Source organism: Lampris incognitus, chromosome 14 (assembly GCF_029633865.1).
Source record: "Lampris incognitus isolate fLamInc1 chromosome 14, fLamInc1.hap2, whole genome shotgun sequence".
NCBI classification, from domain to species: domain Eukaryota; kingdom Metazoa; phylum Chordata; class Actinopteri; order Lampriformes; family Lampridae; genus Lampris; species Lampris incognitus.
In genome coordinates this window covers 5,319,784-5,334,187 of record NC_079224.1, presented here as the reverse complement: position 1 = coordinate 5,334,187, position 14,404 = coordinate 5,319,784, and the positions used below count along the sequence as shown (strand labels likewise).

Genomic DNA, 14,404 nt, shown 5'->3' with positions numbered 1-14,404 from the left:
AATCTTTTCATCTTCACCTCTGCCACCTCCAGCTCCACCTCCTGTCTTTTCATCAGTGCCACTGTCTCCAAACCATACAACATAGCTGGTCTCACAACCATCTTGTAAACCTTCCCTTTAACTCTTGCTGGTACCCTTCTGTCACAAATCACTCCTGACACTCTTCTCCACCCACTCCACCCTGCCTGCACTCTCTTCTTCACCTCTCTTCTGCACTCCCCGTTACTTTGGACAGTTGACCCCAAGTATTTAAACTCATATGCCTTCATCACCTCCGCTCCTTGCATCCTCACCATTCCACTGTCCTCTCTCTTATTCACACATATGTATTCCGTCTTGCTCCTACTGCCTTTCATTCGTCTTCTCTCCAGTGCATACCTCCACCTCTCCAGGCTCTCCTCCACCTGCACCCTACCCTCACTACTGATCACAATGTCATCCGCAAACATCATCGTCCACGGAGACTCCTCCCTGATCTCGTCCGTCAACCTGTCCATTACCACTGCAAACAAGAAAGGACAAATGTTGAAGACAATTCCTGCAAAGTCTTTATGACAAACGGTTCATAAGTTATGAGAGGGGTCATGGTGACATGGTGTGTGTGTTTATGTCTCTGTTTATGTGTATGTCTGTCTATCTGTGTGTGTGTGTGTGTCTTTCTACAGAGTTTGGCCATGTTACACGAACGTGTTTAGAAGCTAATCAACTGTTTGTTATAGGTCAGTCCCACTACCACGCCCCCTTTCGGCAGTTGGCATAACCCGTTATACTCAGCTGTCCTTTGGCTCGTGACCAACCTGAATCCATTTGGACGTCATGACATGTCGAATCACAGGTCACAGACAGCATCTTGTATTCAGCTTGTGCCGTATGTCTGTATGTTCCTCATACACATCTCACGGTGATTTACAGGCTGGCCTTTACCTTTACAGTAGCTGCTGTGTTGCCGTGAATGAACTGCTGTAACAAAAGTGAAGTAAAGGACGAGTACATGTTTACCCGCCTCCCTGCAGAACGCTTGCACAGCAATGCCTCTGTGGACCTGTTCACATCAGGCTGGACTCGCCAACCAGCCTCTTCCATTGCAAAACCATGGTTTATGACATGGTCCACTATTGTGGCGCTGATTTCAGCAGGGACTCTTATTCTTTGCCTTCTACCTCTTCCTCTGTTGGGTCTTCCCCTCATACCACCATCTTCACACATTCCTACACCTCTTGTTCCTCTTCCACAAGCATGTAGCTGCTCTTCAGGGTTGTGACGTTCCTCCGTGTTCAAAAATGGCGGGGATTGTGCTTCCAAACTGAACTGGTGAGATTGTGATTCCTATTTCCTTACCGCCAGCAGGCGGTTACGTTGCCAGTGCAGCAGACCTCAGAAACGCCCCATGCCATGGATATGGACATGTGTCATGGATATGGACATGTGTCATGGATATGGACGGACTACACGGGTCTGTCTGACAGAGTCTGATAACTGACCGGCTCCTTCTGCATGTGATGGCTCACACCACGAAAGGATGTCTGTAGGTTGTGAAGGGTATGACAGTTTCACTGAGAAGCAACTCATCAGTTTTGATCAGCAGGCCATGTGCGCGTAGTTACTGAACATATTGTACATAATTGTACTTACTCTTTTGAACACGTGCCAAAATGTGCAACTTGCTTAAATGAATAAGGAGAATTTGAAATTAGCTTTTGATTGCTGACTCTGTCGTTGGATGAAGGCCTACTGGAAGCACTGTCCCTGTGAAAAGGAAAAGCGCAGGGCTCGTCCGGGATTTGAACCCGGGACCTCTCGCACCCTAAGCGAGAATCATACCCCTAGACCAACGAGCCGACGGGAGCGAGCTAAAGAACACGTTTAATGTTTTCTATAGGCAGGCATGCAGGAGCGCTTCCTAGCGGTGGTTGTATTGTTACTTTTTCAAGGAACTATTTCCGACAAGGGTCCGAAACTGAAATATGTCCCCTGGTTTGACGTCATGCAGCTCGCTAACCTAGCTGATCATGACAGCGACAACACTAACCAGCACGTTCAGCGGCGCGGACCGCGCGCCTCCCCCTTCCAACACTCACGCGATTCTGTCTGTTGACTAAAAACCACCCGCGAGAATGCAACTGCTTTGATCAGTTCCGCTTTAAACCATATATGGGCATCGGCCGGGTAGGGCGGTAGCTGGACTGTGGACGGCTATGCGCTGGGAAGCGCAAGGGATTATGGGACCGTTACGTTCATGTTCGGATCGTTGCTTTATTAACGTTGTGTTCATGTTTTGGTTATTGTTGTACTGCTTGTGTACGGGTTGTTTAAGGCAGTGTTTCTCAACCGGGGGTCCGCGGACCCCTAGTGGTCCGTGGTGTAATTGCAAGGGGTCCGTGAAAATAAAATATCTTTAAAAAAAAGATCCTATGACATTTATAGAAATAGGATTATTTTACTCAAATGTGACTGAGACCTTTATCTACCTAAACTATAAAGGGTAACAGGACTTTTTTCTCTAATTACATCTGTTTCACAAGTGTAATTTATTGTATTTTAATAAGAGATCTCGCTCCCGTTTGCATTGTTAAAAGTTACTGAATACATATTCTGTTTTGTTACATATATCTGAAAGTTACTGAATACATATTCTGTTTTGTTACATACACTACCGTTCAAAAGTTTGGGATCACCCAAACAATTTCGTGTTTTCCATGAAAAGTCACACTTATTCACCACCATATGTTGTGAAATGAATAGAAAATAGAGTCAAGACATTGACAAGGTTAGAAATAATGATTTGTATTTGAAATAAGATTTTTTTTACATCAAACTTTGCTTTCGTCAAAGAATCCTCCATTTGCAGCAATTACAGCATTGCAGACCTTTGGCATTCTAGCTGTTAATTTGTTGAGGTAATCTGGAGAAATTGCACCCCACGCTTCCAGAAGCAGCTCCCACAAGTTGGAATGGTTGGATGGGCACTTCTTTGAGCAGATTGAGTTTCTGGAGCATCACATTTGTGGGGTCAATTAAACGCTCAAAATGGCCAGAAAAAGAGAACTTTCATCTGAAACTCGACAGTCTATTCTTGTTCTTAGAAATGAAGGCTATTCCATGCGAGAAATTGCTAAGAAATTGAAGATTTCCTACACCGGTGTGTACTACTCCCTTCAGAGGACAGCACAAACAGGCTCTAACAGGTACTATTTAATGAAGATGCCAGTTGGGGACCTGTGAGGCGTCTGTTTCTCAAACTAGAGACTCTAATGTACTTATCTTCTTGCTCAGTTGTGCAACGCGGCCTCCCACTTCTTTTTCTACTCTGGTTAGAGCCTGTTTGTGCTGTCCTCTGAAGGGAGTAGTACACACCGGTGTAGGAAATCTTCAATTTCTTAGCAATTTCTCGCATGGAATAGCCTTCATTTCTAAGAACAAGAATAGACTGTCGAGTTTCAGATGAAAGTTCTCTTTTTCTGGCCATTTTGAGCGTTTAATTGACCCTACAAATGTGATGCTCCAGAAACTCAATCTGCTCAAAGAAGTGCCCATCCAACCAATCCAACTTGTGGGAGCTGCTTCTGGAAGCGTGGGGTGCAATTTCTCCAGATTACCTCAACAAATTAACAGCTAGAATGCCAAAGGTCTGCAATGCTGTAATTGCTGCAAATGGAGGATTCTTTGACGAAAGCAAAGTTTGATGTAAAAAAAATCTTATTTCAAATACAAATCATTATTTCTAACCTTGTCAATGTCTTGACTCTATTTTCTATTCATTTCACAACATATGGTGGTGAATAAGTGTGACTTTTCATGGAAAACACAAAATTGTTTGGGTGATCCCAAACTTTTGAACGGTAGTGTATATCTGAAAGTTACTGAATACATATTCTGTGTCGTTACATATATCTGAACGTTACTGAATACATATTCTGTGTTGTTACATATATCTGAAAGTTACTGAATACATATTCTGTTTCGTTACATATATCTGAAAGTTACTGAATACATATTCTGTGTTGATACATATATCTGAAAGTTACTGAATACAGATTCTGTGTTGTTACATATATCTGAAAGTTACTGAATACATATTCTGTTTAGTTACATATATCTGAAAGTTACTGAATACATATTCTGTTTTGTTACATATATCTGAAAGTTACTGAATACATATTCTGTTTTGTTACATATATCTGAAAGTTACTGAATACATATTCTGTTTTGTTACATATATCTGAAAGTTACTGCATAAGAATTCTGTTTTGTTACATATATATCTGAAAGTTACTGAATACATATTCTGTTTAGTTACATATATCTGAAAGTTACTGAATACACATTCTGTTTTGTTACATATATCTGAAAGTTACTGAATACATATTCTGTTTTGTTACATATATCTGAAAGTTACTGAATACATATTCTGTTTTGTTACATATATCTGAAAGTTACTGCATAAGAATTCTGTTGTTACATATATCTGAAAGTTACTGCATAAGTATTCTGTTGTTACATATATCTGAAAGTTACTGAATACATATTCTGTTTTGTTACATATATCTGAAAGTTACTGAATACATATTCTGTTTTGTTAACTATATCTGAAAGTTACTGCATAAGAATTCTGTTTTGTTAACTATATCTAAGTTACAACTGAAAGCTCTTATTTTTGCCCCAAAGAGTGAATAAATGCTATAATGCAATTTAAAATGCAGTTTCTACTGTTTCTATTAAATTGCAACCCCCCTCCCCCAAGATCAGGTGGAGGGGTCCTCAGGGTAGATCAACAATACGCAGGGGGTCCAGGACCCCAAAAAGGTTGAGAACCACTGGTTTAAGGGTTTGCGTAGATGACCATTGCGCTCAGGGGCGCCGCCACAGGGATTTTGCGCCCCTATAAAGAACATGACTGAGCGCCCTTTATTTATTTAATTAATCAAATTATTATTTTATTATTTTCCTGACCTCTCTAAACATTGAACCCCTTCCTCTACCTTCATCCCATGTAGCTTGCCGAACAACCCCCTCATCAACAGCTCCTCAAATAAGGGACCCATCTTCTTAGTTCGACACATTTACATATAAAATGCTCTTTACAAAAAGGAATGTGACACCACCATAGCCCAGACTGAACCTGTGGGCTCTTTCCTGTGGATCTCTCCTTCCTGGGGATCTCCCCTTCCTGTGGAGCTCTCCTTCCTGTGGATCTCCCCTTCCTGTGGAGCTCTCCTTCCTGTGGATCTCCCCTTCCTGTGGATCTCTCCTTCCTGTAGATCTCTCCTTCCTGTGGAGCTCGCCTTCCTGTGGATCTCCCCTTCCTGTGGATCTCCCCTTCCTGTGGAGCTCTCCTTCCTGTGGATCTCTCCTTCCTGTGGAGCTCGCCTTCCTGTGGATCTCCCCTTCCTGTGGATCTCCCCTTCCTGTGGATCTCTCCTTCCTGTGGATCTCCCCTTCCTGTGGATCTCTTCTTCCTGTGGAGCTCTCCTTCCTGTGGATCTCCCCTTCCTGTGGAGCTCTCCTTCCTGTGGATCTCCCCTTCCTGTGGAGCTCTCCTTCCTGTGGAGCTCTCCTTCCTGTGGATATCTCCTTCCTGTGGATCTCTCCTTCCTGTGGAGCTCTCCTTCCTGTGGAGCTCTCCTTCCTGTGGATATCTCCTTCCTGTGGATCTCTCCTTCCTGTGGATCTCTCCTTCCTGTGGAGCTCGCCTTCCTGTGGATCTCCCCTTCCTGTGGATCTCCCCTTCCTGTGGAGCTCTCCTTCCTGTGGATATCTCCTTCCTGTGGAGCTCACCTTCCTGTGGATCGCGAATCAGAGCGGTCTTCCACAAGATCTGGCCATATGCCATTGGGTAATCGGGTGGGATAAGGGGAAAAACTAGAAATAGATTTATATAAAAATATAATAAAAAATAATGGAGATAATAATTAAAACGAATAAAATTGGTATTGTTAATTATAAGCTAAATTAAAAAGATGTGTTTTCAGTTGCCGTTTAAAAATGTCCACGGAGCCCACCTCCCTAATACTTTCTGGTGTGGTGTTCCACATTTTAACCCAGCCACTGAGGAGGCACAAGCCAGGGCCTTCTCAGTGCCGGTCCCAAGCCCGGATCAATGGGGAGGGTTGCGTCAGGAAGGGCACCCGGCGTTAAATCTTTGCCAAATCAGATATGTGGATCATAAATAAGATTTCCATACCGGATCGGTCGAGGCCCGGGTAACCAACGACCGCCACCGGCACTGTTAACCAGCAGGGTGCCGGTGGAAAGTGTGCTACTGCTGGGCGAAGGTAATAACCGTTATGTGTGTCACGATGAAAGGCATATAGCCAAGTTTCAGCTTGAGGGGAACCGTTATTTTGTGACTAGACTAACTAAAATATATGCATTATTTTTCCTCAGGGGCAGGCAGTAGACACATCGGGGAAGAACAACAATAGGACCAATGATAAAGTCTCAAAATATTGAGAGTTTATTCACTGTGAAGGGGGGAGGAGCTACAGGAGCAGGAAGCAGTGAAGCAGAAAGGCATGTCAGGGATGGAAGAAAGGAGCAGTAGTCATCACTATCCTCTTGACTTCTCTGCAAATCAAGGTATGTGTAATAGTGCATGCAGAGACCAGAGGCGGGTTGAACTAATGCAAAACTGAAAAAACTGAATGCCTTTTACCCTCCCAGAAATATCCCAGTATCCAGCACATGGGCCAAAACAGCCACATTTGAAGGTCTTTCCTCGAGCAGTGCAGGGTGACAGGGAAAGGGCCTTCAGTAAGACACGGTACACACAGCACAACTGGCTCGAGTATTCACAACGTCGGGACTCGACTCCTGAAACTTCCTTCACATCCCATGGCGGATACTCCAGTTGGAAGAAGGCAATGTTTAAAGATGGGGGGTTTAAGGGGCATGAAACATCTGAAGGTTATGTCAATACTATGTTCGCCTGGAGGGAACATGAGAGGAACATTTTGACTTATTCGTCTGTGCTAGATGCCTTAGACAAAGCATACCAAAATAAAAAAGTAAGAGAAAACCGCACCTATGTTAAAACTGTTGCTGAATGGCTGCTTCTTATAGTCATGCAAAACAATGCACAAAGGGGACACCTCGAGACATAGGCATCACAAAACAAAGGGAACTTTTTAGAAATAATTGAATTTTATGCTAAACACGGTCCGCTGACTGCAAAAAAATAAAAAAATAAAAATAAAAGTGACAGGAAATGCAAAATATACCAGTAACACCATTCAAAATGAAATGTTGGAATGCCTCTCAGATGGGGTACGTGAAGACATAATTTGGGAAGTCAAGGAAAGAGTTCTCTGTCGCTGCAGATGAAAGAAAAGACCAAAAAAAAAAGAAAGAGCAACTGTCTGTGTTACGTGTACTTCATGAGATGGATGTGGGGAAAGATCTGTGGAAGCACGAGGCCTGCTTACACACACACAGACCTCACATTTATTGGAACTCCAGCAGTATTCAGGAAGATTCTTGGGGACACCAAGTTGCTCCCTGACATGCTTCAAGTGCCATCACTTGATCTAGCTAGAGCTGTGGACCTGATCCAGGCACCACAGGACGCTTTAGAGGAATAAAGAAGTGAATCATGTTTCGGGGAGCTGTGGCAGTGTGGACCCAGCTACGCACTGTAATGTTGCAGTTGAGGCTATTGAGAAAAGGTTACAAGGAGGGAGCTTCAGACGTAGTGGGTATGTTGTAGAGTCCACTATAGGACAACATAGGTGCAAGGAAGGGGACAAGGATACGTTTAGGAAGGGTGTCTTTTACCCCATTTTGGATCAGCTGTGATATAATGAGGGACATACAAGCACTGAACCCCAAGAGTAAAAGCTTTTTGTTAGAGGGAACAGTTTTGGTAGTCTATATGAATGTGATCCTGATGATCTCAAACAGGTTTATCAGCCAAAGGAGGTTGTTCAGGGGGAAGCACTGCCCAGTGCTGTGGAGTTTACCACTTTTATTGGACCATACAAAGAATTGTTGTTCTCAGCTTTTCCGCTTGTGTCGCCTTGCCTGTTAGCAGTGCTAGTTGTGAGCGCAGCTTCTCAGTGCTGAAGCTTGTAAAAAAGTCATGTATGAACAAGGATGTGCGCTGAGAGGCTAAGCAATATTGGAGTGCTGTGAGTATTGAGGGGAGGCGGAGAGGAAGATCATTAAACCTGGATGATGTTGTTGGAAAGTTTGCCCTCCGTCACCGTAACAGGCATATCCAGCTATTGTAACTCCTTGATGGTAGCATGTGGGGTGTAAATCTTACTGACTGACAACTTAAAAAAGGGGTCTAGGGGTGAGGCAGGCTTGATGGTTGTCCTTTTTTTTAATAACCTCTAAACACTGTATGCCATACTGTTCATCTTTAAGGCCGTTGTTGGCCATTGGTTAACAGGGTTGACGAGAGAAGGGCTCTTTGAAGACAAATCTTTTTCAGTGGGGGAACAACGGCATCAAAACATCCTCCTCAGCCTCCCAAAGAAGCGCCGGATAAGGCCCTTCTTTGACGTGACCTTATGGCCTCCCTTGGCCTCTGTCTTTTCATCAGGCGAGGGTGTTTGAATAGGGCATTGTTTCTTCCCTCTTCCACTAGATACATATTGCTTGTACCCATCTCTGTTGTCTGTGCTGCTACCGATGGAGCTTTCATTCTCCAGGATGACACAAGACTCCTCCTCCTCCTGGCACTGACAGGATTGTATTTTAAAAGACTTCTCTGCCCGGAGGAGGGTAGGCGCCATCTTCTCTTTTCTCAGTGTCCCTCGGCAAAGCTCCTCAGACAGGCATGACATCATGTCAAAGTTAATATCAATCACCATATTAGCAGACTGAAGTAACGCCTCATCCTTCAGGGCGATGTCTTTCTTTATGGCAACATAATTCTTCATTTCCTCCACCTGCTGCAGGAGCGTGTCGTTGTTCTGTAAGGTCGACTTATATTTTCGCTCCCTGGCCTCTTTGTCAAAACGAGTAATCTGTAGCTCTACGGATCTGAGGTTACTCTCACTCTGGAGGATCTCATTATGAAGGAGGAGTTCCTCATGATAAATAAGGAGACTCTCCTTCTCTTCCTGCCACTGCTGGAGATGTCTCTTTAACTCCTCCTCTGGCTGGAGGAGGGCAGAAGCCACATAGTGCTTGCTCTGCTCCAAAAGCTCGACATCGTCAGCGAGGTGTTCCACCCGCTCCACCAGAGCCTTTAATTTCTCCATGGCAGGAGTTTGTAAGTCCTCCACCTTCAGAGCGGCAGGTCCCTGCAGAACGGTATCTCTCTGCAGGGCCTCCACCTGCTGCAGGAGCATGTCTTTCTCGAGGAGGATCGACTCCTCTTCTCTATCCATGGCTTCCTTGGCAGACCGAGCGGCCTGGGCCTCTTCTGATTTGAGGTGACACTCGGTCTGGAGGATCTCATTATGACGGAGGATCTCCTCGTGATAAATCGATCTCTCCTGGAGAGATCTCTGGAGTTGTGCAGTCCTGTCCAGGATGTCTTCCAAGAGATTGTTCACCTCTGTCATCCTCCTCACCTGCTGCAATAAAGACTTATTTTCTCGCTCCATAGCCTGCTTGGCAGCAAGATAATTATTATTGTTATTAAGAGCGGCCTTTGCCTTTTTTGATTTGAAGAGACAATTGCTCTTGAGGGTCTTATTTTGCCAGACGACGTCCTCGTCATGAATAGATCTAAACTGGAAACATCCCTGGAAGGATGCAGTCTTCTCCAGGCAAGCTCACAAGAGCTCTTCCACCTCTTTCATCCCCTGTCTCTCTGAAGTTTGAATTAATTAAAATAGTATTATAGTTGTTAAAATATTAATGTTAGTAACAGACATACTAACATATGTAATGCATTAATATCTCAATTGGGTATTTATCTTGACACAATATAGAGTTTAAAAACCGGCAGTCATTTTGACCGCCCATGGTCGTTTTAGGTAAGAGTGAACTCCCGGTCGGGCCTAAGATACGTGTCAGAGGTATTCTGATAGACACTGTCAGCATCATCAGTAACAGGTAGGATCACGTTAGAAATTTAGTTATATAGTTCATTTTGACTGACATGACATAAGCAAATGATAATGTTAAAAAACAGCAGAGAGTTGTATGAAAGCAATTGATGCATGTCCAAAAGCATTTGCAATTTGTTGGAAGGAATGAGAAACTGCTACTATGATGTGCACAAATGACTAAATGTTGTGGAGGTTGAACTAACTGTTGTGCAAATGTTAATAGTGATGTGAGAAATGCACCAAAGCCACTGAGAAAAACTGTAACGAGGTGTGTGATGCTGAACGGAGTATTTACCAGCTTAAATTCTTGATGTGCAGCTCCAGCTGCAGTCTTGCAGGATAATCATTGATCACAGCTATGTATAGTAGTGTATAGCCATTTTACTCAATCTTTTACAGATATAATGATAAAAAGATTAATTCACAACCCCATCCATTATATTACTAGAGTGTGTGGTCCATGTTGAAATTAAAGCTGCAATCCATGTCTTTTCTCCATTAAATAAGCCGCCGTCTTATACATTTTAAATGTGACGACGATGAGGCGATTGTGTTGGACAGACAATCAATATTATAGTATACAGTACAGCTCAATATAGAAGACAGTAAGAAGATTCTCATCCATCAATATCAATATTGTCATCAATCAATATCAATATTTTCATCAATCAATATCAAGATATTCATCAATCACTAGCAATATTTTCATCAATCAATATCATAGTGTACAGTCAATATAGAAGACAGCGAGAAGATTTTCATAAATCAATATCAATATTTTCATCAATGAATATCAATATTTTCATCAATCAGTATCATGGTATACAGTGTAGCTCAATATAGAAGACAGTGAAACGACACTCTCAGACAAACAGAAGAACTGAAAGACAAACAGAAGATCTGAAAGACAAACAGGAGATCTGAAAGACTAACAGAAGAACTGAAAGACAAACAGAAGAACTGAAAGACTAACAGAAGAACTGAAAGACTAACAGGAGAACTGAAAGACTAACAGGAGAACTGAAAGACAAACAGAAGATCTGAAAGACAAACAGAAGAACTGAAAGACAAACAGAAGAACTGAAAGACTAACAGGAGAACTGAAAGACTAACAGAAGAACTGAAAGACTAACAGAAGAACTGAAAGACTAACAGAAGAACTGAAAGACAAACAGAAGATCTGAAAGACAAACAGGAGAACTGAAAGACTAGCAGGAGAACTGAAAGACTAGCAGGAGAACTGAAAGACTAGCAGGAGAACTGAAAGACTAACAGAAGAACTGAAAGACAAACAGAAGATCTGAAAGACTAGCAGGAGAACTGAAAGACTAACAGGAGAACTGAAAGACAAACAGAAGAACTGAAAGACAAACAGGAGAACTGAAAGACAAACAGGAGAACTGAAAGACAATCAGAAGAACTGAAAGACAATCAGAAGATCTGAAAGACTAACAGAAGATCTGAAAGACAAACAGGAGAACTGAAAGACTAACAGAAGAACTGAAAGACTAACAGGAGATCTGAAAGACTAATAGGAGAACCGAAAGACAAACAGAAGAACTGAAAGACAAACAGGAGAACTGAAAGACTAACAGAAGAACTGAAAGACAATCAGAAGATCTGAAAGACAAACAGAAGATCTGAAAGACAAACAGGAGAACTGAAAGACAAACAGAAGATCTGAAAGACAATCAGAAGATCTGAAAGACTAAGAGAAGAACTGAAAGACTATCAGAAGATCTGAAAGACAAACAGGAGAACTGAAAGACTAACAGAAGAACTGAAAGACAAACAGGAGAACTGAAAGACAAACAGGAGAACTAACAGAAGAACTGAAAGACTAGCAGGAGAACTGAAAAACTAACAGAAGAACTGAAAGACTAACAGGAGAACTGAAAGAATAACAGGAGAACTGAAAGACAAACAGAAGAACTGAAAGACTAACAGGAGAACTGAAAGACTAACAGGAGAACTGAAAGACTAACAGGAGAACTGAAAGACTAACAGAAGAACTGAAAGACTAACAGGAGAACTGAAAGACTAACAGAAGAACTGAAAGACTAGCAGGAGAACTGAAAAACTAACAGAAGAACTGAAAGACTAACAGGAGAACTGAAAGACTAACAGGAGAACTGAAAGACTAACAGGAGAACTGAAAGACTAACAGGAGAACTGAAAGACTAACAGGAGAACTGAAAGACTAACAGAAGAACTGAAAGACTAACAGAAGAACTGAAAGACTAACAGAAGAACTGAAAGACTAACAGAAGAACTGAAAGACAAACAGAAGATCTGAAAGACTAACAGGAGAACTGAAAGACAAACAGAAGAACTGAAAGACAAACAGGAGAACTGAAAGACAATCAGAAGATCTGAAAGACTAACAGGAGAACTGAAAGTCAAACAGAAGAAATGAAAGACAAACAGGAGAACTGAAAGACAATCAGAAGATCTGAAAGACTAACAGGAGAACTGAAAAACAAACAGAAGATCTGAAAGACAAACAGGAGAACTGAAAGACTAGCAGGAGAACTGAAAGACTAGCAGGAGAACTGAAAGACAAACAGAAGAACTGAAAGACTAACAGGAGAACTGAAAGACTAACAGGAGAACTGAAAGACAAACAGAAGAACTGAAAGACTAACAGGAGAACTGAAAGACTAACAGAAGAACTGAAAGACTAACAGGAGAACTGAAAGACTAACAGAAAAACTGAAAGACTAACAGGAGAACTGAAAGACTAACAGAAGAACTGAAAGACTAACAGGAGAACTGAAAGACTAACAGGAGAACTGAAAGACTAACAGAAGAACTGAAAGACAAACAGGAGAACTGAAAGACTAACAGAAGAACTGAAAGACAAACAGGAGAACTGAAAGACTAACAGGAGAACTGAAAGACAAACAGAAGAACTGAAAGACTAACAGGAGAACTGAAAGACTAACAGAAGAACTGAAAGACTAACAGGAGAACTGAAAGACTAACAGAAGAACTGAAAGACAAACAGGAGAACTGAAAGACAAACAGAAGGCTCAGCAGGAAACAGACCAAAGCTAACAGGCAGACAGTCTACTGTGTTACACAAGTCAAAGTAAAACTTTGTGTTGCTCATTGTCAGCTATTTCTTCTAGTTTTGCCATAATAACTTCTTTGAATTTCAGCAAATAAATTTTTTTTCATAGTTTTCATGTCAAAGGCAGTCCCAGTAAAACCCCCAAATTGTAGTTTGGTGTGAAAGGAGTAGTGGATATTTTTAATTTGGGCATCTGCTGTGACGGTAACAGAGTAACAAGTTGACATAGGTTTTACATATAACTATATTTCTCAATTTGAATGTTGCAATCTAAAATATCAAATCACTGCTTTATAGTTCAGTTATGTCTGAGAAATGTAGTGAAGATCCCTGTATTTACAGTAACGGACAAACACTTTTCGGGTGCATCTCCCTTTTCTTCCAGAAGGTGATGATATTGTATAACATTTCAAGCACTCTTTAATCCACCTGTTACTTTCTTTTTCTTTAATCCACCTGTTACTTTATTTTTCTTTAATCCAATTGATACCTTATTTTTCTTTAATCCAACTGTTACTTTCTTTTTCTTTAATCCAATTGATACCTTCTTTTTCTTTAATCCACCGGTTACCTTCTTTTTCTATAATCCCACTGTTACTTTCTTTTTCTTTAATCCCACTGTTACTTTCTTTTTCTTTAATCCAATTTACTTTCTTTTTCTTGAACCCCACTGTTACTTTCTTTTTCTTTAATCCAACTGTTACTTTATTTTCTTTAATCCAACTGTTACTTAATTTTCCCTTTACAGCAGTTTGTAAAGAGCACGAGGCTGTCACAATCTTCATCAGTTTTGTTCCTTATTAGCCCTGATTCATCACTTGTTTCCTATCTATCTATCTATCTATCTATCTATCTATCTATCTATCTATCTATCTATCTATCTATCTATCTATCTATCTATCTATCTATCTATCTATCTAAGGTACTTATTTGATTCCTTTATTTTTTATTTAATTTTTTTGCCTTATGTAAAGCACCTTGAATTACCTTTGTGTATGAAATACAAATAAACTTGCCTTGTTCTTATAACTCTATTTTATGACGTATATAACTGACTGTGTGTAAACTGCGGGTGTAGCTGCGCTACTGTGTTAATACCACGTGTATACGTGTGTCTGTTGTAGTCTGTAATCCAGACATGCTCTTGTGATGCACGTCATTTATTTATGAGAGTATCATCATCATCATCATCATCACCATCACCGCTACTACTAACACCCATCATCATCATCATCATCATCATCATCATCATCATCATCATCATCGTAGTGTCCCTCTCGCTGTGGGTGTCAGCCAGCGAGACAGGTAGACAGACAGACAGGCAGAC

The 14,404-nt window shown here is 41.5% G+C and overlaps 1 non-coding gene across 1 annotated transcript; it reads right to left on the bottom strand.

The window, feature by feature from the left end:
• Positions 1 to 1,766: 1,766 nt before the first annotated feature.
• Positions 1,767 to 1,838, bottom strand: trnap-agg (transfer RNA proline (anticodon AGG)). Its single transcript has one exon. It is a non-coding gene; the product is annotated as a tRNA-Pro (tRNA).
• Positions 1,839 to 14,404: the final 12,566 nt, after the last annotated feature.